Source organism: Syngnathoides biaculeatus, chromosome 8 (genome assembly GCF_019802595.1).
Source record: "Syngnathoides biaculeatus isolate LvHL_M chromosome 8, ASM1980259v1, whole genome shotgun sequence".
In the NCBI taxonomy this organism is placed as follows: Eukaryota; Metazoa; Chordata; class Actinopteri; order Syngnathiformes; family Syngnathidae; genus Syngnathoides; species Syngnathoides biaculeatus.
The window spans coordinates 28,294,811-28,317,540 of record NC_084647.1 but is presented as its reverse complement, the minus strand read 5'-3'; the positions used below and the strand labels follow the sequence as shown (position 1 = coordinate 28,317,540).

Genomic DNA, 22,730 nt, shown 5'->3' with positions numbered 1-22,730 from the left:
GCTCTCCCTTGATACACACCTCAAAAGAAAAGTGTATTACGGCAAAATCTTTTCCTTGATGAAGATAGAAAAAATATAAAAATGTAAAACAAAGTCAATTCAAGTATACAAGACAAGAAAACTAAAATAGACTTTATCCCGATTTTATTGGCCTGATTGGAATCGGCCGATAATTGACAACTGGAGTGACAACGGTTTAAGGATGCAGAGGTAAGAATTCTCCGCCACTTGTGGTAGAAGCTTGAGAATTCCCTCAAACAGAACGTAATTGTCATCCTGTTCAGGGGAAGTCAGTTTAGTCACCCTCGGTGAACCACTGACTTCAACATGGGAAAATCATGCAGCAAAATAGTTGACAAGAGGATCTGAGACAAAAATTACCATGTAAGGACTGGAAGTTTGTAGAAAGCCAATGTCCTTCTAAAATAAAATATCTAAATTTTTGGATAAAAAAAATATGGCTTTGCTGGCCAGCTCAATACGCAAAAAATAGTTCACGTGCAGGATAAAATAAGAACCACACACAAAAATGATTGGATGTTAATAGCCATAAAAAGAAAGGAGGGGAAATTTAAAAGGACCATTAACAAAAAAAACAAATTATGTCATTTTTAGACCTTACAAATTACTGCCGAGCCTGGATACCGAATTTTGAAATAACAGCACCGTAATCAAAAATAATGTATGAGGAAAATTTAAAAATGACATCCCAAATAAAATGGACAGCTGGGGCAGAGCGGGCCTTTTTTGAGTTAAAGCAAGTTTTGGTGTCAAGTACAGCCTTAGCATTACCTGACTATTCAAAACCTTTTGTTCAAATGGTAGATTGCAAAGGAGAATATATGACATCAGTATTGACTCAAACGTATGGAGAAAAAATTCGACCAGTGGAATATTTCTCATCCAAATTGGATAGTATAGCTTGTGCACTTCCTCATTGTGTCAGGACTGTGGTTGCAGACTCAATGGCTGTTGAGAGTAGTTCCTCCATCGTGCTTTTTCACCCACTAACACTAAGAGTGCCACATGCTGTGGGAGCCTTATTGCTACAGAACAATATGACAATTTTGTTGGCTGGTTGAAGTGAAGTGGATAGTGCAGTCCAACCTCTGGTCCAGGTATGGGGAAGGTGAGCTGACGTTCGCATTTAGAGAGGCGGAATCAGCTTGTGAAAGGGCCCACGCGATTCCTGCGTCTGTGGTAAACAAAGATGCCTATGAACATCAAGTGGATGGTGCAAAGAAACTCATCAATGATGTGATGGCAAGCTTCACGGAATGGGAAGGGTGGATCCCGGGAGCAGGAAAAAAACCTTCTGGATGGCAGAGTGAAAGGCTTAAGAAAACTGAAGAACAGCCTCGAAGCCAAAAAGGCAGAATTCCTAGTGGTTCAAAGAACTGCAGAGGAGGAAATGAGAGGAAGAGCCCAGCAGCCTGTTCTTAAAATTAAACCCACCAGCCTACCCAGATTCTACGACTCAAAAAGAGACTTCCATCAATGGAAAAGGGACTGGGAGAGTCTTCAGAGACAAGGTAAGCCAACTGGCTCAGCAGAAGCCAAAAAGATCCAGCTCCTCGACAGTGTTGATGAGAAGATCTGCAGTGACCTAAAAGACTGTCCTTGTACAAGACCACAGAGGACATGTTCAAGGTGCTGGAAAACAGATTTGGAAACAAAACAACCATAGCCCTGGAGATCACTGAGTACCTGAAGAAAATCCACCCTCTGAAGTCATACCAGCCCAGGAAAATGATTGAAATGATCCAATCAGTTCAAAAGGCCCTTAATGACCTCACAGAGCTCAGCAACACTGGAGCCATCAAGAATCCGCTTGTAATCAAATCAATAGAGAGCAAACTGCCAGATACAATGAAGAGGGACTGGCTAGTCTTCATGGTCAATCCTGTAAACGCAGTCACACCAGACAACCACTTCGATAGCCTCCTAAACTACCTGAAAACTCAAGAAAAGGTCTTGGAGAGGCTTAAGCAGCTTGGAATATGTGAGAAGCCGGACAAAAAGTCAGCTGAATCCAAGAAATACGTCTCAACCAGGTCCACAAGAAAAGGGGGATGCGATGAGTGGCACAAAGAAAAACTTTTCTTCTGCAAAAAGTTTAAAGAACTGGAGCCAAAAGACACGTTGAGTGCTGTGGAAAGAAGGACGGCTTGTACCACAGAGGGTGAAGGTGATTGGAGACCTCGTCTTATGGGACGGCCCACTGGGGAAGACAGTTGATGGAACGCACCCAGATCTCTTTGAGAAAGTGGATTTGGCAGCTCACACATCCAAAACACACTTTGCATGGTCCATGAGAGCCACTGCTGTGAAATATCAAGAACTCAGTAATATAGAGGGATTCAAAGCTGAAACCACAAGCACTGTTGCAGATAAAGAATTTCTCAACTAGTGGAAATGGAACAGTCTTGGAGCAGCTTGCGAACCAAAGTGTGGAGGATGCAGATGTAGCAACTGCCAGCCAGGAGGAAAGGAGATGACACTGAGCGAGGAAAGAGAGCTGAAGAGTATGAGTCAACATTGGTGACCGACCAGCAGGATGCATTGCACAGCTGGTCGTGAGAGAGACTGTAAATCTACCTATGTTTACTCACCTGTGAGTGTAGGATCATGGAGGAATATTCTTATGTTGATGATGTGCTTACCTCCCACAACGACCTGGAAACGCTGGACGAAGACACCAGAAGATTTGAAGAGATCCTAAAGGCAGTCGGATTTTTCCTTAAGCCCTGGTTTCGGTCAGGCCAAAGTGGGAGGGAGATGCCCACACCAGGAGCAACATTAAGTAAAATACTTATTCTGCCAATCAAAGGACAGAAGAAGATAAAGCCCTGGGAGTCGGCTACCTTGTCGAAAGTGACAAACTGTACCCAATGACCTCAGTCAACTTCTCAGAGAGGAGGAAGAAAATGAGAGTGGGTCAAAATCTCCTGGAGGAAGAGGTGAGAGAAAAAAAACTCCCATGCCACTGACTAGAAGACAACTGCTACGCCAAGTAGCTACTTGTAGCAGCCTCTATGACCCAATAGGTCTTGTCACTCCTGCTAAACAGAAGGGTACCATTCTAGTCAGGAGAGCTTTCTAAGAGGTTGGAACCAGCACAACCCGAGACACGTGGGACAAGCCATTGTCAGAAAAGTTGAGGGAAGAAGCAGTCCAGTTATTTGAAGAATATGTTCGCCTCAACCAAATTACCTTCAACAGAAGCGTCACACCACGGAACTGGACCCAAAAAACGTGGGAAGTGACATTCTCTGATGGGAGCAACCAGAGCTACGGAGCCGTGGTGTACCTCAGATGGGAGACGGCAAAGGGCGTTGAAGTCAGACTCGTTGAGTCCAAAGCAAAGCCCACACCACTCGACCAGAAGGGAGAACCACTCAAAGCTGAAATATGTGGTGCTGTCTACGCAGTTTGCCTCAAAAGAGTTGGAGAAATTCAGAAGATCACATCCACTGATGACTGGTGGTGGATCCAGGGGTACATCAGTGTTGCAGACATGGTGACACGAGGTCCAGCTCCACAGGACCTCCAAGAGGATTCTGTGTGGCAGAATGGACCTCAATTCCTAAAGTTGCCCGTGAAAGAATGGCTAAAAAAGTCTGCCACAGAAGTTGCTGCCTACGCCAGGGAAGTGGTTAACAAACTCCAAAGAAAATCCTTCACAGCAGCAATGACCAGATCACAGGTGAAAAAAAGTACATGTGATGCGCCATCTACTGGAGCTAGTAATCCAGCAAAAGTCACAGATGAGCGAGACCATAATGCTCCACGAGCCATCACAGATGGAAAAGAACCCAAGCCTCAAACCCAAAGACTACCAGCTGGATCTGCAGTGAAAGAACTGATCGACATCAGGAAGTTCAGCAAAGTTGTTGCCTGGGTATGGAGGGCTGCAACAAAATGGAAAAGAGTATTGGCAAAAGCCCAGCTACAAGTAACCCAAAGTGGGAGGGGCTTTCATCAGAAGAGATAAAGTCCAGAACCAAACAAGCTGTACTTACAATCAGTGAGTATGAAGATTCACAGAGAGACCTCTTCCTTGCAGCCCAAGAGTGTGCATCCTTCCAAGACACCACCATACGCTGGATGTATACAAAGATGCAGAGACTTGACTCTTGGTCTGTGGCGGAAGATTTCAGATCTTTAACAATGACAAAACTGCTGTACCAATCTTACCGTGCGATGCATGGAAATCCTCTCTTCTGGCACAAGAAGTCCACAATACAAACCATGAGGAAAAAGCGGGGAAACTCCTGCGCATGAGGAAGAACACATGGGTTTTAAAAGGCCGAAGATTGACTCAGAAGATTGTAAATGGCTGTGTGTCATGCAGCAAAGCCAAACCCAAAAAATGCCAACAAATCATGAGTAACCTCCCATCCGAGCGGATAATACTAGGCCAAGCCATTTCAATACACAACAGTGGATGTGTTTGGCCCTTACGAAGTGAAGGATGAGGTGAAGAAGAAAGCGAGGCTCAACGTATGGGGGCTAGTCTTCTGCTGTATGGTATCCCGAGCTCTACACTCAGATGTCGTAAGTGACCAGTTGTCTGAGGGTTTCCTGTTGGCCTACAAGAGATTCACAGCATTGAGGGGACATCCAAAGAAAATGTGGTCAGCCCCAGGAAAAAAAACTTTGTGGGTGCCAGACCTGCCCTCAAAGAACTGTATGCCTTTCTGAAGAAGCTGGAAACATCAAAAGTTGAGAATGAAGCCTCCAAACATGGAACAGAATGGAGCTGGAAACTTCATCCTGCTAATTCCCCTCACAGGAATGGAACTGCAGAGGCTGCTGTACACGCAGTGAAACGCGCTCTGCACAACCTGCAAGGAGACGGGTGCTTCACATGGAGTGAGTTCCAAACCTTCCTCTACAAGGCAGGTAACCTGGCCAATGAGAGACCCATAGATGCCAGTACTCAAAGCCGCGAGGACTGTGTAGACTACATCAGCCCTAACTCTCTTCTGCTGGGAAGAACAGGACACAGGGGAGGTATGCGAAAGCTTTGACTTTCAAGGATACCCATACAAGAGGCTAAGAACCATTCAAACTGAACTTGACCAGTTCTGGAGGAAGTGGAGTCAATCGGCGGGGCCTAATCTATTCATCCGAAGTAAGTGGCACATAACAAACAGAAATGTAGCCACAGGAGACATCGTTTGGCTGGCCGACCATGCTTTGAGGGGTCAGTATAAGCTTGGCCGTCAGTGTCAACCCTGACAAAAAGGGCGTCGTCAGAGATGTACATACCTTCCCCAGCTACCCCGTCTCTACTGTCAAATCTAATCAAAGAGAGTCAGCAAAGAAACCCCCCACAAAAATCCCCTCGACAATTTTGCACGGAGATGTACGATGCATCATTGTTCTAATTCCTGTAGAAGAACAAAAGTAATCAACCATCAACCAAGAAAAAGACAATGAGCATCCAGGACTCATGTGACCTCTCTGGGTTCAAGAACCGAGATGTCAAGTGGGAGGTGTCAAGTCAACTAACAGGAAGAGCACCTGTCCCCCTCCCTACCTGCAGGGGGCAGAGAAACTTCAATCACACAACTCTTCAAGCTTCCTGTCAGAGGCTAGGGGCAGCCATATTGCTCACGGACCGCATGTGAGCTTGTGTGGAACAAAGAAAGCCTACCAGCAAAAGGAATAAATCACTAACAAACAACTGAAGCAACCACGAAGCAACTAAAAAACTCAAAGGCACCCCTCAGTTTCCAGTCAGACGCAACTGGTAGGGAAAGGACTTGGATGCTAATTGGTTAATTTGTTTCATTTCAGCTACAAACCACCTTATATACATTTGTCTAACTTCTGAATTAATCTAAAGTATTCATGGAGACAAAGTGAATGCTTTTGTTTGGTTTGTTCAGTCAGTTATGGTGCTTATTTACTTTTTACTTTGTTACTTTTGAATACTTAAATGTATGTCATTTACTCAAAATGTGATTAGTAAGGTTAAAGTAATGCTTTGATGACCTATTTATTTAAGCTAAAAATAATGCAATGTGTTCAAAGTGCTTCTTTGGTCATGGTTTTCAAATTAATCAACCTCCCACCACCCTCTAATCACCTTAACCATCATCAATAAACTGTAGAAAGAGGAAAATTTGAGTTGTTCATGTGTTTGAAAACCAAGGCCCTTTTCAAGTTGGGGCAAAGAACTGAGGGAGTTAAAGAGAACTTGAGAGCCTATATTGCTATCTCATCCACACCTCACACTGGAAAGATGTAATGTTTTAAACCCAGCTACCCTATGACCACTCCCTGACGAGTGGACAACATGACTGCCAAGAATTATCTGAACAAACTACAAAATGCAGACCAGATTTAAAAGACCAACCATTAGAAACACGATAAATCCTTTTTGTAGATTGATCATCAAAAAAAGAATAATTTTGGAAAAACACAAAAGGGATACGCTGTAGTAACAGAAACACATGTTAAAAGCTGAACCGTTACCATCACACTCGTCATCACAAGCAGCAGAATTAGTGGCACTAACTGAGGCATGTAAATTAATGAAAGAAAAATGTGTTACAATCTACACAGACAGCCAATATGCTTTTGCTGCATGTCATATATTTGCACGATACTGGAAAAATAGAGGAATGATGACATCTACAGGGATATCAGTGACACATACAGAGCTACTACAAAATTTGCTCACAGCTGTTCAATTACCAAAAGAAATAGCCATATGTGAATGTACAGTACACACACAGTAAATACAGACAATGTATCATTAGGAAACACATTTTCAGAGAAAACAGCAAAAGAAGTAGCAGCCAAAACCTTTATGGGATTAGCTGACCATGTAACAAATGAAGACATACTTTCAAATGATGTGTTAAACAAAATGCAACAACAAAGCTTACCAACAGAATTAAAAATGTGGAAAAATAAAGGTGCCACATTAAAAAATGGGATTTATGTCAGCACAGATACAAAACCCATTCTACCAAAAAATCTTTTTAAGTGGGTGGCAATATTGAGCCATGGGAAGTCTTATGTCTCAACAAGGGGAATGGTAGCCCTGGTACAAAGGCATTATACGACCTATGGATTTAACTTGTATGCAAAATTTTTTGCAGGGCTCGTTTGACCTGTGCACATAACGTGACATAATCCACAATAGAATCCACATCCAAAACGTGGTCAGTTTCCTCAGGCTACATATCCATTTCAGAGAATACACATGGATTTCATTGAACTAAACAAAAGTGAGGGAAAACAATACTGTTTAGTCATCATTGATGCTTTTGATGGGTAGAAGTATTCATGGCTAAACAACGTGATGCGCTAACAGTAGCTAAAGCATTATGCAAAGATATCATACCACGATATGGTATCCCAGAGACCATATATAGTGATAATGGAACACACTTTGTAAACAAAGTGGTCGACAAAATAGGACACATCTTCCACATTAACTTGAAACACCACTGTTCTTATCGTCCACAATGTGCAGGATTGGTAGAAAGAATGAACGGCACAATTAAGAATAGACTGAAGAAATGCATGGAAGAAACACACAGACCATGGACCATGTATAGATCTAGTCAAACTACACAACATTACAAGCACAACAGGTCTCACTCCATTTGAAACACTGTTTGGGAGACCATACAAATTACCAATATTTTCCACACAATGGGAGATAGATGACAAGGCAACTTTAGCAGACAACATGAGAAAAACATGAGAAAAAAGAAGTGAACTTAAATTACCAGAATGCAGGGTTCATACTCAGTCTGACCAAAAAAAATTAAGGGCTTTTTAGGGGCATTCTTAGGGGCTGACACGAAAAATTTAGGGCTGACACGGAAACAATTTAGGGCCGACACGAAAAATTTAGGGCCATTGTGGGAAATCAAGAGTAAGGAAAAAAGACTCACCCAATGGTGCCATCAACCGTTCTTGGTTCATCAAATGTTCCAGTACCTCAGTACCTGTGACAGTGATCACCTGTCGCCCCTTGTGGTAGTTCTCATTGATATGACCATTGTCAACATCTTCACATAACAGTATACAGAAAAACAGATTCTAACTACAATTGCAACTATACACACAAATGTCTTCTACTGATGTCTGTTTCAGCACCCCTACTCTAGCTCCTTGAGCCTACCCAGTGCCTCCTCTTTGTTGCTGCAGAGGTGCCAAAGTGGCTCTCTTGTCCTTTGCTCTGCCTCTGAGTGCATTGGCCTCGGTGATAAACCTCAGATTCCTCTTTTCTTCTGCCTCCTCACACAGCCTGTAAGCCTTCTCAATAAGCGTTAATATGTCAGTCTCTATTCTGGCTTTTTTGGCTTTGAGGCAGTGGAGATGAAAAGTGGGCAGCGATGCCAAATGTAGCCAGGTACGAAGTCTTCCTTTCCCCACAGTGGTAGTTTTTAGCAATGTCACTGTCTGGGAACATGACTGGAAACACTTTCGAATTATATTTTAAGATTTGTCACTGTAATGGATGCAGATCACTTTTATAGTCCACACGATCTCTGCCTTTAACGAGTCCGTCTTCGTGTATTGAACTACATTCATAAAGCCTGACTTCTGGCTGGACAACTGTAGGTGCGCATTAGGGATCGCAACCGGTTGAAAATAACCGGTTATAACCGGTTTTCGTTTTTTTTAGAACCGAAACTGTAATCGGACTTTCAAAATCGGTTAAAATTTCCAATCGGTTCCGGTACTCCACATTGAGCTATTTTTTCAACATCATTTCCACTTTTTTGAAGTTTCGCTGTTTGTCATGATCCTGCCGCTTCAGCATTAGCTGTGCGGGTGTCCGCGCAGGTGCGCTGATTGGAAGGTGCACACCTGCGCCTCACGCAGCCTGATTATGCTATGGATTTATATGACTGCGATGACAACTGGCCGGGGCCAGTTCGTATGATCTTCATGTCCCATTCGTGTGCTCCGGTATCCCTGATTGAACCTGTGTGTACCGACCTTCGTCCGTTGTCCGACCAACCTTGTAAGCCTGACTCCTTCGATACTTCTGCCTGCGTTGATTGTTCTCCCGTGTACCGACTCCTGCTGCACCGGACTGCCTGCTCGATCCCCTACCTCTGCATATAATAAACGTGTCTCTTCTTGAACTACCTTGCGTCTTCCGAGTTCCTGCATTTGGGTCCTTCTCTCGTTTCCGATGGGACGTGACAGAACGAACTGGCCAATACAGGACGCAGCAGGAAAGACCCGGCGTCGCCGGGACCGACGCAAGGTAGACCGTCTGCCGGAGGACCAAGCCTGTCCAATCCGGGTAGGCTCCCTGACGTCCTCCACTTCCGTGTCTTATGCTCCGCCAGCGAGGTATGAATACGTCCCGAACACGACCCGTCCGGCTCCTCATATTCTTCTGGACTCTGACTTTTCGGAGTATGAGGAGGACCGTGATTTGTATGACCGGCTGCCGGAGTACGACTCGGATTATTCTGACTATGAATCTGCTCGTCCGATCTTTCATCCCAGTCAGTTTGTTTCACCTCCCCGCGTTTCCAGCACCCGAACGTCTTCACCCGGTAGATCCAAGTACACCAATCGGTACGAGGGACCTCCGCGTGGCGGCCAGAGGAGACGCCCCGGCCGGGCGCTCCCTGGTGTCTCTCGCTGCGCGGCAACGAAGACACAGTCCTCCCACTCCTCGCCGGCAACGGTGAGACCGGCAGACCCGCAGCTGGTGGCGAAGCTTCCAGCCCAGAGGGAGGAGGAGCCGCCAAACCACGAAGCGTTCTGTCGCGAAATGCGGGCGCAGATAGAGAGGCAGAGCGCGGAATTGGCGGCTCTCACGGCCCAGGTCCGGCAAGGATTGGCGAACCAGCCGAGCTACTCTGACGTCGCAACGGCGACGGACTCGCTGCTGATGCAGGCTCACGTGGCAGTTGGAACTGACCCGCTTCCGAGACACGCCCACGTGTCAGTTTCGACTGACTCTCCGCCTGCTCAGGTTCATGTTGCCGTGGAAACCGACCCGCCCCCTTGCCAAGTGCACGCCGCAGTGGGAACGGACTCGCCATCTCAAGTGCACGTCGCAGTTTTGGCTGTTCCGAGCAGAGTTCACGCGGCAGTCGGAACTGACCCGCTCCCAAGACACGCCCACGTGTCAGTTTCGACTGACTCTCTGCCGACTCTCGTTCATGTTGCCCTGGAAACGGATTCGCCACCGCGCCACGCCCACGTTGCTGTTTCAACGAATGCACTGCAAGCTCACGTGGCAGTGGGGACCGACCCGATGCCACCTCACGTTGCTGTACAGGAGGTGGCGAACGCGATGGGGTCGCCGCCTTCTCACGTTCCTGTCCAGGAGGTGGCGATGGCGATGGGGTCGCCGCCTTCTCACGTTCCTGTCCAGGAGGTGGCGATGGCGATGGGGTCGCCGCCTTCTCACGTTGCTGTCCAGGAGGTGGCGGTGGTGTCGCCGCCTTCTCACGTTGCTGTCCAGGAGGGGGCGGTGGTGTCGCCGCCTTCTCATGTTGCTGTTCAGGAGGGGGCGGTACCGGCGCCGCCTTCTCACGTTGCTGTCCAGGAGGGGGCGGTACTGGCGCCGCCTTCTCACGTTCCTGTCCAGGAGGGGGCGATGGCGTCGCCGCCTTCTCACGTTCCTGTCCAGGAGGGGGCGATGGCGTCGCCGCCTTCTCACGTTCCTGTCCAGGAGGGGGCGATGGCGTCGCCGCCTTCTCACGTTCCTGTCCAGGAGGGGGTGATGGCGTCGCCGCCTTCTCACGTTGCTGTCCAGGAGGGGGCGATGGCGTCGCCGCCTTCTCACGTTGCTGTCCGACAAGAGCTGGGGAGTTCTGATGAGCCACCCCGGAGCTGGAGAGACTTCGGGATGGTAATGGTGGCGGTCATGGCTCTGGTCCTTCTCTCCATCATCCTATTCGGTCCAGATGGCTCCCAGCCGCTTCAGGACTTGGCCTCATTGGTGACCAATCCACGGCTGCCTACTGACCAAGCCTCGGTGGCGACCAATCCCTGGTTGTTTGGCAACTACGGCGTGGGAGGTTCTCGTCCGGAGCAGTGGCCTGCCTCGTTCTGGTGCCTCCTTCTTCGTTTGGTTCCTCACAGAGGTCGTCCGCCCGAATCGCCCCGTGGGGACCCTGGTGCTTGGTGTCCAGGTCGTCCTCCTGACCTGTCCACCCAGACGCCTCGTGTTTGGTGGCCTGGATGGCCACCAGTCTAGGGTTCAGGGGGGGGCGTGCCCTCCTCCGGACCCCCTTCCGCCCATCCCTGCCTGTGTTAATTAGTGTCTGTTTTTTCGTTTAGGCACGTCTGAGAGCCGTGCCTTTGAGGGGGGGGGGGGTACTGTCATGATCCTGCCGCTTCAGCATGAACTGTGCGGGTGTCCGCGCAGGTGCGCTGATTGGAAGGTGCACACCTGCGCCTCATGCAGCCTGATTATGCTATGGATTTATATGACCGCGATGACAACTGGCCGGGGCCAGTTCGTATGATCTTCATGTCCCATTCGTGTGCTCCGGTATCCCTGATTGAACCTGTGTGTACCGACCTTCGTCCGTTCTCCGACCAACCTTGTAAGCCTGACTCCTTTGATACTTCTGCCTGCGTTGATTGTTCTCCCGTGTACCGACTCCTGCTGCACCGGACTGCCTGCTCGATCCCCTACCTCTCCATATAATAAACGTGTCTCTTCTTGAACTACCTTGCATCTTCCGAGTTCCTGCATTTGGGTCCTACTCTCGTTTCCGATGGGACGTGACACTGTTTGAGTAAAGTTGGACTCAAAAAACCATTCAGTTAAATCAAAGAAACATCAAACATGGCATTGAGGAAACGCTCCAAAGTATGAGTAAACTTGTTTGATTGGCAGACATCAAAATACTACTCGCATAACGGGGGGGACTCTGTGAACACGTCACACCGGAAGAGCAACAACAAAAACAGTCCGTGCGGAACCCCGCACCCCAACTCGAAGTCCCGCGGGTGAATTATGTAAACAACACTATGGTACTGTTTTTTTGCTCCAGCTGTTCGGTTAAAACCGGTTATGGAAGTAAGCGGTTTTTTGCTATCCCTAGTGCGCATGCACTGCTAGTACCACTGCCTGAAGTTGATGCTTCATTATCTTGATATTTTAGAAACAGATTCATACCAACGGAAGATGAAAGAGTCTTCGCCAAATCAGCATGTCTCCTGTTTTTCCGGTGCGACTCCAGCGCTTTGACACCCATCTTTTCAAGCTGGTAACTCTGCTTGCACAGATGGTAGTAAGACATGTGCCGATCTTTTGGATCTCGACGAACCCAGCTCCCAAACTCCTTACTTTCAACCCAAGCTTCTTGAAAAATGCACTTCCCCGTGATACAAGTTGGATCGATGAAAGAACTACGCTACATCGTAACGAAGACGAAGTGAAATCCCTACTCACGGAAACAATGGAATATCGACAAGATGGCGACTAGTTGTCAACACGGTGACTTCCGTTGACAATTTCCGGCTGATTTGGACGCCAGACGGATCGCTATTTTTTTTATAATAAAAAATTAATTTATTTTTTAAGGAGAATTTTGGTGGTAGAGATCCCCCCTTTGATTTTTTTTATTTAAGGCCTTTTTAGGGGCTTGACCGATTTTCACGGATTTTAAGGACTTTTAGGAGCCCTTAAATGCACCTTCAAAAATGTAGGGGTTTTTAGGGACTTTTAGGGACACGTCCGAACCCTGAGAATGTGATATTACTTCCCAACAGGATCAACAACTGGTGGTGCCAGGGACTGGTTGCTGACACAGCAGCAATCCCACCACAGTGCACCCTGGAAGTAATGAAGAAAACAACACCACTTGTCAGAAATTGAATAGTGTTTATCTGACAACTAAAGCAGCAAATGACAAACCGATATTTTCTACTTATGCTGCATTTGCTAATTTCTCCTGTGTTAGCTATACAGGGACAGGTGTTAAAGTGGGAAGCCTCAACAAAACATGGTGTCATGTTATCCATCGGCAAAATGCCCCCCTGCTCCCACGCAGAGATGTGTGGTGGTGGTGCGGTGGCCAAAAGTTATATGACACACTGATAAATGCATCAGGAACGTGTTCACTGGTATCACTGGTCCTATCTGTGACTGTGTTTCCATACACAGCAGAGGATATACATATTGGCTGCATCCATCTTTGGACCTCCACTCCGAGGCAAAGGTCCTCTTGGAAAGATGGAGATCCGACATACATTGATGCAATCGGCATCCCATGAGGCGTACCAGATGAGTATAAGTTGCCAAACCAGATTGCTGCAGGATGGGAATCCATCTTGTTATGGATAACCCCAAATAAAAATGTTGACAGAATCAACTACATACATTACAATGTACAGAAACTGGGTAACCATACGGAAGCAGGCTTTATTACCATAAGAGAGCAACTAGCCGCAACCTCACTAGTGGTTGACATGCTCCTGGCCGAGAAGGGTGGCATCTGCGCAATGTTCAGTGACCAGTGTTATACATTTATTCCAAATAACACAGCACCTGATGGGTCACTCACAAGGGCCATTCAAGGCATCCGCACCCTGAACCACAAGATGAAGGAGCTCTGTGGCGTGAGTACATCAGCCTGGTCTGAGTGGTGGGAAAAAATGTTTGGCAAATATAAAAACTTGGTGTTCTCTGTCCTAGTTTCTATCCCTGTTTGCAGCTATTCTTACATTGTGTGGATGTTGTTGTATTCCCTGCATAAGGGCATTACTTATACTTACTCGACTTATAACCACTGCTATTGCCCTGGCAAATTCAAAATTGGCAGAAATATATCCACTACTGGCACAACAGGGTAATGTCAGTGATATTGTTGACCATGATGATGTCGTTATACTCCTCTTCCAGACCTGTTCTCTGATTCAGAAGATTACAAGTAATTAGTGTTATATTTTCCTCTGAGTGTAACTGTTTGTTTTCATCAATATGATTCTGTAGAATAAAGCCGAAAGGGTGATCTATTAGATGATGAGAGGATTTGAGCACATGTAGGATAAACAGGAGTATAATGTAGAAATAATTGTAAATATAATTAAGTAACTGTTTCTGCATGCAATGAAGAAATGCTTTGCTCTGCTCCAATTCAGTTACCGTTTCTGCCTGCAATGAAGAAATGCTTTGCTCTTCTCCAATTCAGTTACTGTTTCTGCCTGCAGCGAAGAAATGCTTTGCTCTGCTCCAATTCAGTGACTGTTCCTGCCTACAATGAAGAATGCTTTGCTCTGCTCTAGAAAACTTGGCTGCAAATGTAGGATAAACAGGGGGGAAATATAGGAATAATTGTGATTATAATTATCATACATCTGCTTCCAATAAAGAATTTTTTTGCTCTGCTCTAGATAACGTGGCAGCTGCCTAGCAGGAGATACCAAGAACAAAAACATCTAATCATCAGAACTGTTAGAACTGCTGGCTGTTAAAGAAATGATAACCACACATGTACTCAGCAATCTTCCACACATGCACACGCATATGAACAAACATGTACACTTTGTTTACAACCATTTTGCTTGCCGTGTCCTTTTTGTAACATCGATGTAAATCAGGGGCGTCTTTAAACTAAATGAATAGAGGTGCTGAGGAGAGGATAATCAGAGTGCAGTGGTGAATTGTACAAGACAGTTCCTCTCCTCTCTCCTCGCGAGACTTTAACTGGTGTTTTTGCTTCCTTTTTTTGTCCTATTTAATGAATGTCTAATTGGTGAACCTGACAGCGAGTATAACAGCGAGTCGATGCTCTGTTATTACTACTCCCGCCATTGAGCAAACAAAACAAAAATAACAATGTTCAAGTGTTTGAGTCAGAATTGTCATGAATCAACGGCGTGGGGCTGGACCCAAATGCAGGACTCCGAGACGAGGGCATGATGTTAGGCATAGTTTTATTCAAAGCTGAAGTCATACAAGGTGTAAGCAGTCCAAGAAGGCAGAGGCACAACAATGCTAGGCTATGAGCAAAATCCAAAAACATGAAGTGAGGTCTGATGACTAGGAGGCAAACTTGGAAACAGGAACTAAGACAGGACTAAACTATGGTGGCATGGAATCCCTGTGATGAGGAGACCTCAGACTACACTTTCTCTCGGTGGTGGAGATTCCTGCTGGAAGTGCACGCAACTCACTAACTCAAGGCAGCGAACTGGCAAATGCCAGTGACAAAACTCCAACTTAAATATTTGGTCTAATCACTGTGACTAATGCAAAACAGGTGTGACATTGACAGGTTTCAGAGATGAGACCGCCCAAACCGGTGGCCAGGCCACACCCCTCGTGGCTGTGGTCCATTGTTGCTCATGACAAGAATACCCACAGGCGGAACTTTACGTGTTGGAGAGGAGGCGTGACGCTGATGGAGGAACATGACATGGACCTTGGAGATGTTCCAGACAGGCTCGTTTTGAAACACTGGTGTTCGTGTTCTCTTTGTGACCGAATGCCAACTGTGGCGGAATGCCAGTATTGTCGTGAGTTTCAAAAGGTCAAACAAAAAATGGAGCGTATTGGAATGAACTTGGATCACGATCAACGTCTGAATAACATAGATACTAGATAATAGATAAAGTTGTTTGTTTGGACTAAGATGTGTTACAAATCAATTTACTTATGATCCATGACAGTTTATTGAAAGGACCACTTGTGCATCCAGTGGAAAATTGGTGCGTACACATTTTTGATGATCTTGGAATCCTGTGTGAATGCTATGTGAATGCTATGTCCAAAGTTGATCAAAAATGTGATCTCATTTTCAAGTACGACATAGGACTAGCTAATGGTTTATTTATGTCTGGAATAGAAAATGCAAAAAAAAAAAAAATTGGGACTTTCCAAAAGTGATTACACATATATCCATCCATTTTCTTAGTTGCTAAGCTGCACGAGGGTCGCAGGAGTGCTTGAGGCTATCCCAGGTGTCAATGGCCAGGAGGCAGATTAGACATGGGGAGAACATCGGGCATGAGGCAGGTTACACGCATCCAGACATGGGGAGAACATGCAAACCTGTTGAGGTTATGCAGTACCGGTGTGAAAATCTGAACGATCCACCATGTTGAAAAATCTCCTTGTGATCAATGCGCATGTGTTACGAACAGGGGAATTCTGGGTACATAGCATACGCGTACTGGGAAATCCCCCGGTTGTCATGATCCTGCCGCTTCAGCACGAGCTGTGCGGGTGCCCGTGCGGCTGCGCTAATTGGGAGGCACACACCTGCTCCTCATGCGGGCTGATCATCCCCTGTATAGATAGGACCCGGTGACGACTGGTCCTCGGCCAGTTCGCTGAGCTTTATGTCCCGTTCCAGCACTCTCGTATTCCTGATTGAACCTGTGTGTACCGACCTCCGTCCGTTCTCTGACCAACCTTGTAAGCCTGACTCCTTGATACTTCTGCCTGCGTTGATTGTTTCCCTGTGTACCGACTCCTGCCTGTCCGCTCATCTGTTCTCTTCGCCCGACGTCACAACTACCGCTGCCGCACCGGACTGCCTGCTCGATCCCCGACCTCTGCATACAATAAACGTGTCTCTTCTTGAACTACCTTGCGTCTTCCGAGTTCCTGCATTTGGGTCCTACTCTCGTTCCCGATGGGATGTGACAGAACGAACTGGCCAATACAGGACCCAGCAGGAAAGACCCGGCGTCGCCGGGACCGACGCAAGGTAGACCGTCTGCCGGAGGACCAAGCCTGTCCAATCCGGGTAGGCTCCCTGACGTCCTCCACTTCCGTGTCTTACGCTCCGCCAGCGAGATATGAATACGTCCCAAACACGACCCGTCCGGCTCCTCATATTCTTCTGGACTCTGACTTTTCGGAATATGAGGAGGACCGTGATTTGTATGCCGGGCTGCCTGAGTACGACTCCGACGACTTTGATTTTGAGTCTCTTTGCCCGGCTTTTGATCCCAGTCAGTTTGCCCCGCCTCCCCGCGTTTCCAGCACCCGAGCGACTTCGCCCGGTAGATCCAAGTGCACCTATCGGTACGAGGGAACCTGCTTGGCCATCTAACCGGGACCTCCGCGTGGCGGCCAGAGGAGACGCCCCAGCCAGGCGCTCCCTGGTGTCTCTCGCTGCGAGTCAACGAAGACACCGTCCTCCCACTCCTCGCCGGCAACTGTGAGACCGGCAGACCCGCAGCTGGTGGCGAAGCTTCCAGCCCAGAGGGAGGAGAAGCTGCCAAACCACGAGGCGTTCTGTCACGAAATGCGGGCGCAGATAGAGAGGGAGAGCGCGGAATTGGCGGCTCTCACAGCCCAGGTCCGGCAACGATTGGCGAACCAGCCGAGCTTCGCTGACGTCGCAACGGCGACAGACAAACTGCTGACTCAGGTTCACATTGCCATGGAAACGGACCCGCCCCCTTGCCAAGTGCACGCCACAGTGGGAACAGACTCGCCACCTCAAGTGCACGTCGCAGTGTTGGCGGTTCCGAGCAGAGCTCACGCGGCAGTCGGAACTGACCCGCTCCCGAGACACGCCCACGTGTCAGTTTCGACTGACTCTCCGCCTACTCAGGTTCACGTTGCCCTGGAAACTGATTTGCCACCGCGCCACGCCCACGTTGCTGTTTCAACGGATGCGGTGCAAGCTCACGTGGCAGTGGGGACCGCCTCACGTTGCTGTCCAGGAGGTGGCGACGTCTCCACAGCCGCTTCTCGTCCGTGCTCTGGAGTGGCAGTGGCGACCGGCCCGCGGACGTTCCCCGTTCCTGCTCTGTCGGCGACCGGCCCGCGGCCGCTCCCCGTTCCTGCTCTGTCGGCGACGGGCACGCCCTCACGTTCCTGTCCAGGAGATGGCGACAGTTCCCCAGCCGCCTCACGCTCCCGTCCAGGAAGAGGTGGAGTTGGTGATGCTGCTGCCGCCTTGTCACGTTCCTGTCCAGGAGGCGGCGACGGGGTCGCTGCCTTCTCAAGTTGCTGTCCAGGAGGGGCGGCGACGGGGTCGCTGCCTTCTCAAGTTGCTGTCCAGGAGGGGGCGGTACTGGCGCCGCCTTCTCAAGTTGCTGTCCAGGAGGGGGCGGTACTGGCGCTGCCTTCTCAAGTTGCTGTCCAGGAGGGGGCGGTACTGGCGCTGCCTTCTCACGTTGCTGTCCAGGAGGGTGCGGTACTGGCGCCGCCTTCTCAAGTTGCTGTCCAGGAGGGGGCGGTACTGGCGCTGCCTTCTCAAGTTGCTGTCCAGGAGGGGGCGGTACTGGCGCTGCCTTCTCACGTTGCTGTCCAGGAGGGTGCGGTACTGGCGCCGCCTTCTCAAGTTGCTGTCCAGGAGGGGGCGGTACTGGCGCCGCCTTCTCACGTTCCTGTCCAGGAGGAGCTGGGAAGTTCTGTGGAGCCACCCTGGAGCTGGAGAGACTACGGGAGGGTGGTGGTCATTGCTCTGGTCCTTCTCTCCATCATCCTATTCGCTCCAGATGGCTCCCAGCCGCTTCCTGACCAAGCCTCGGTGGCGACCAGTCCCTGGTCGTCTCGCAACCACGGCGTGGGAGGTTCTCATCCAGAGCAGTGGCCTGCCTCGTTCTGGTTCCTGCCTCGCCGTTTGGTTCCTCACAGAGGTCGTCCGCCCGAGTCGCCCCGTGGGGACCCTGCTGCTTGGCGTTCGGGTCGTCCTCCTGACCTGTCCACCTGGACGCCTCACAATACATGGCTGCGGTCATCCTCTCCTTAATACAGTGCAGTCGTCTTGTCCCATGTGCAGAATAACACCCCCAAAGTGTGATGCTCCCACCCCCATGCTTCACAGTAGGGATGGTGTTCCTGGGATTGAACTGATCATATGTCTTCCTCCAAACACGGATAGTGGAAATATGACCAAAAAGTTCAATTTTGGTCTCATCTGACCACAAAACCTTCTCCCATGACTCCTCTGTATCATCCCAATGGTCATTGGCAAATTTATGACCTTGAAATGTACTAGTTTAAGCAGGGGAACCTTCTGTGACACGCGTGATTTCAAACCATGACTTCTTAGTGTATTCCACACAGTCACCTTAAACGATGGTCCCAATTCTTTTCAGGTCATTGACCAAGTCCTGTTCTGTAGTCCTGGGCTGATTCCTCACCTTTCTAAGGATTATTGAGACCCCACGAGGTGATATTTTGCATGGGGCTCCACTCAAATTGAGATTGACCATCATGTTTAGCTTCCATTTTCTAATGATTGCTCCAACTTTTCACCAAGGTGCTGCGCAATTTCTTCGTAGCCCTTTCCAGCTGTATGGAATTGTACAATTTTGTCTTTGTCTTTGGACAGGTCTTTGGTTTTGGCCATGTTACAGGTTTGAGTCTTACTGATTGTATGGGGTGGAGAGGTGTCTTTATGCACCAAACGAGTTTGGTGCACAACACATCGGCATCTTGGCTTTGCGAGAACGAATGGTCTGTAATGCTAAGCACCGGCGATGTGTTCGTGACTCTACCATAAAAAAAGACACTGGCCAAAACTTGCACCCATGGGAGAGTTCCCAGGTGAAAACCCCTACTGGAAGCAAAGAATACAGGCTTGTCTCAAGTTTGCAAAAAAAAAATTCTGATGATCCTCAAGACTTTTGGAGAAACATTGGACTGACCAGTCAAAAATTGAATTTTTTGCAAGGTGTGCAGTCTCGCCATAAATTTGTGCTCTCAAACTCTCTTAAATCACGCAGCAGGACAATGAGCCACAACAGACCAGCAAAATCCCCTCTGAATGGCTCCAAAAAAAAAAAAGCAAAATAAAGGTTTTAGAGTGGTCATGTCAAAGTCCAGATTGAAATCAAATTGAGATGCTGTGTTGTGACCATAAACGGGCAGTTTATGCACGGAAGCCTTCCAATATGGTGGATTTGAAACAATTCTGGAAAGGAGAGTGGGGGAAAATTCTTCCAGAGAGATGTGAAAGACTCATAACCAATTATTGCAAAACCTTGATTCCAGGTATTGCTGCCAAGGGTGGCACAACTCGTTCACGTTCAGCTCAATGTTTGAACCAATAATTAGATATTTTTTATCCATCCATCCATTTTCTTAGCAGCTTATCCTCATGAGAGTCACGGGAAAGCTCGGGCAGGAGGCAGGGTACACCCTCAACTGGTTGCCAGCCAATCGCAGGGCAAATCCAGACAAACAGCCGCACTCACAATCACACCGAGTAGCAATTTAGACTGTCCAAACAATGTTGCATGTTTTTGGAATGTGGGATGAAACTAGAGTGGCCGGATGAAACCCACGCAGGCACGGGGAGAACATGGAAACACCACACAGGTGGGGCCGGAATTGAACCCGGGATCTCAGAACTGTGAGGCCAACGGTTTCCAGTTGATCCACTGTGCCACCAGATATTTTTCACTGTAATCAAATTTAAGATTCTTTCTTTGATTGTAGACCTTTGGAATGTAAGATTTCAACTTTTGTATTTTTCAGTGTAATCAAGAAGTAACAATTATTATGCAATACTGAATGAGTGTTAAAGTGTTTATTTAATCTGGGGAAGCAGAGTCTGGAACACTTTCAAAAGAGGCAAGAACATGGGGACACTGACAAGAGCTGAGGTGCAAGGGGATTACATTTTGTGCAGATGATGATAGCTGAAGGAGGTTATTGACTGTAAAGTCGTGGTAGGGCAGAATGTGGGGGGACAGCATAGGATGGTGGTGTGTAAAATGACTCTTGTGGTCGGGAGGAAGATTAAGAAGACAAAAGGAGAGCAAAGAACCATCTGGTGGAAGATGAGAAAAGAAAGAGTGTTATGCAGTTTTTCAGAAGATGTGTGACAGGCTCTCAGTGGACAGGATGCGCTTCCAGAAGACTGGACAACTACAACTCAGGTTATCAGAGGGACAGGCAGGGGAGAACCTCTATATCTTTTGCTGGGAAAGGGGAGGAGACATACAAATCATACAAGAGGTTAGTTGAGAAGAAGTGGGATGGGACACTGAGAGGACCAAGGAGAGGAGAAAGGCCTACATGGAGATGGAAAGCGAAAGAAGAGGTGGCAAGGACCAAACAGTGCACATGATGGCCTATCTACAGTTGAAACCAGAACTTTACATACACTGTGCAAAAACACATTTAATTTTTTGTCTCACTGTCTAAAGTCAAATCAGACTAAACTAAACTCTACTGTTGCAGGTCAGTCGGGATTACCAAAATTATTTAATTTTCTTAAATGCCATAATTATGAGAGATGATTTCTTGGAGAATTTAATCTTATTTTCTTTGAGGTCAAAAGTTTATATACATTTCCTTATTATCGAAGAGCATTTCCTTTGAACTACTTGACTTGGGCCAAACATTTTGGGTAACCTTCTACAAGATACTGACACTACTCTGCTGGAATCCTGCCCCATTCCCCCAGACAGAACTGGTGTAATTGAGTTAGGTTTGTCAGATGCTTTGCCTTTTCTGATCTGCCCACAATTTTTCAATGGGATTTAGAAAGGGGCTTTTTGAAACCCATTTCCAGACATTGCCTTTTTTTTCATCCTCAAACCACTTTTTAAGTCACATTTTTTCAGTATGCTTCAGTGTCATTGTCCATTTAGAAGACCAAACTGGCTGTTGTCTTGAGATGTTGCCTTAATCTCTCCATGTAATGTGCTTTCTTCATGATGCCGTCTATTTTATGAAGAGCAGTTCCTGCTGAAGCAAAACAGCCCCACAACATGGTGCTGCCGCCTCCATGCTTTGCGATGGTGTTCTCAGGTCTGCAAGCATCCCCGTTTTTCCTTTATATATAACGTCAGTCATTATGGGCAAACAACTCCACTTTAATTTCATCTGGCCACAGGACATGTCTACTGAGGTTAAGATCTTTGTCTTTGTGTCTTTTTCAAAGGGTCTTCTTCTCGTTTTCCTTTCAGCTTGTCCAGTTAGGGGTCACCACAGCGTGTCATCTTTTTCCATCTAAGCCTATCCCCTGTATCTTCCTTTCTCACACCAACTGCCCTCATGTCTTCCCTCACAAATTCCATCAACCTTCTCTGGTCTTCAACTCGTTCTTTTGCCTGGCAGTTCCATCCTAGCACCCTTCTACCAATATACTCACTCTCTCACCTCTGGACATGTCCAAACCATATTCGAAGTCTGCTCTCTCAGGTGCTTGGACCAGGAAACAGTGCTGTGCCATGTGCTGGTCCGACACCTGCAACCCCACGTCAACCGCCCAAGAACCCGTTGATATGGTTATGTGGCCAGATGTGATAAGTGGAAGAAGTATGGACAGTAAATAGTGTGTGCGTGTGCTAAGTGAGTGATTATGAGGGACAGCTCCTGCACATCAGGCCCAACAGACCAGACAATCACTGGCAAAAAGGGACGCCACCCCCAGACCCACAGCACCACCCCCAGGAACAACTCCCCCCATAAACCCCTGTCGGCACTCACTTACCACCCCTGAGTGTAGGAGGTGGGCTCCTCCCTAAGACCAGGCAAAAAAAAAAAACACATTGGGCTCCGCAGACTCCAGGTGAATCCCCACTGCGGGAAGAGGAGGAGGCGACTCCGGAGGGATGTAAGGAGTGGAAAGGAGAGAGCCTCCCCAAGGAATAACAAAGGGACTCCACCACCCTGAGTCTAGACTTCACCCCTCTTTCCTATACCTTCATTGTGTGGCTCATCAACTTTATTCCTCTACAGTTCCCACAGCTATGAATATTGCTTTTGATCATAAAAATGGGAACTACCACACTTTTCCTGCATTCTTCAGGCATCTTCTCGCCCGCTAGTATTGTGTTGAATAAGT

At 47.6% G+C, this 22,730-nt stretch overlaps 1 protein-coding gene across 1 annotated transcript in view; it reads right to left on the bottom strand.

Moving 5' to 3' along the window:
- usp32 (ubiquitin specific peptidase 32) overlaps nucleotides 1-22,730 on the bottom strand; it is a 257,750-nt gene that overhangs the window by 23,352 nt on the left and 211,668 nt on the right. The gene's annotated exons all lie outside the window — the stretch shown is intronic.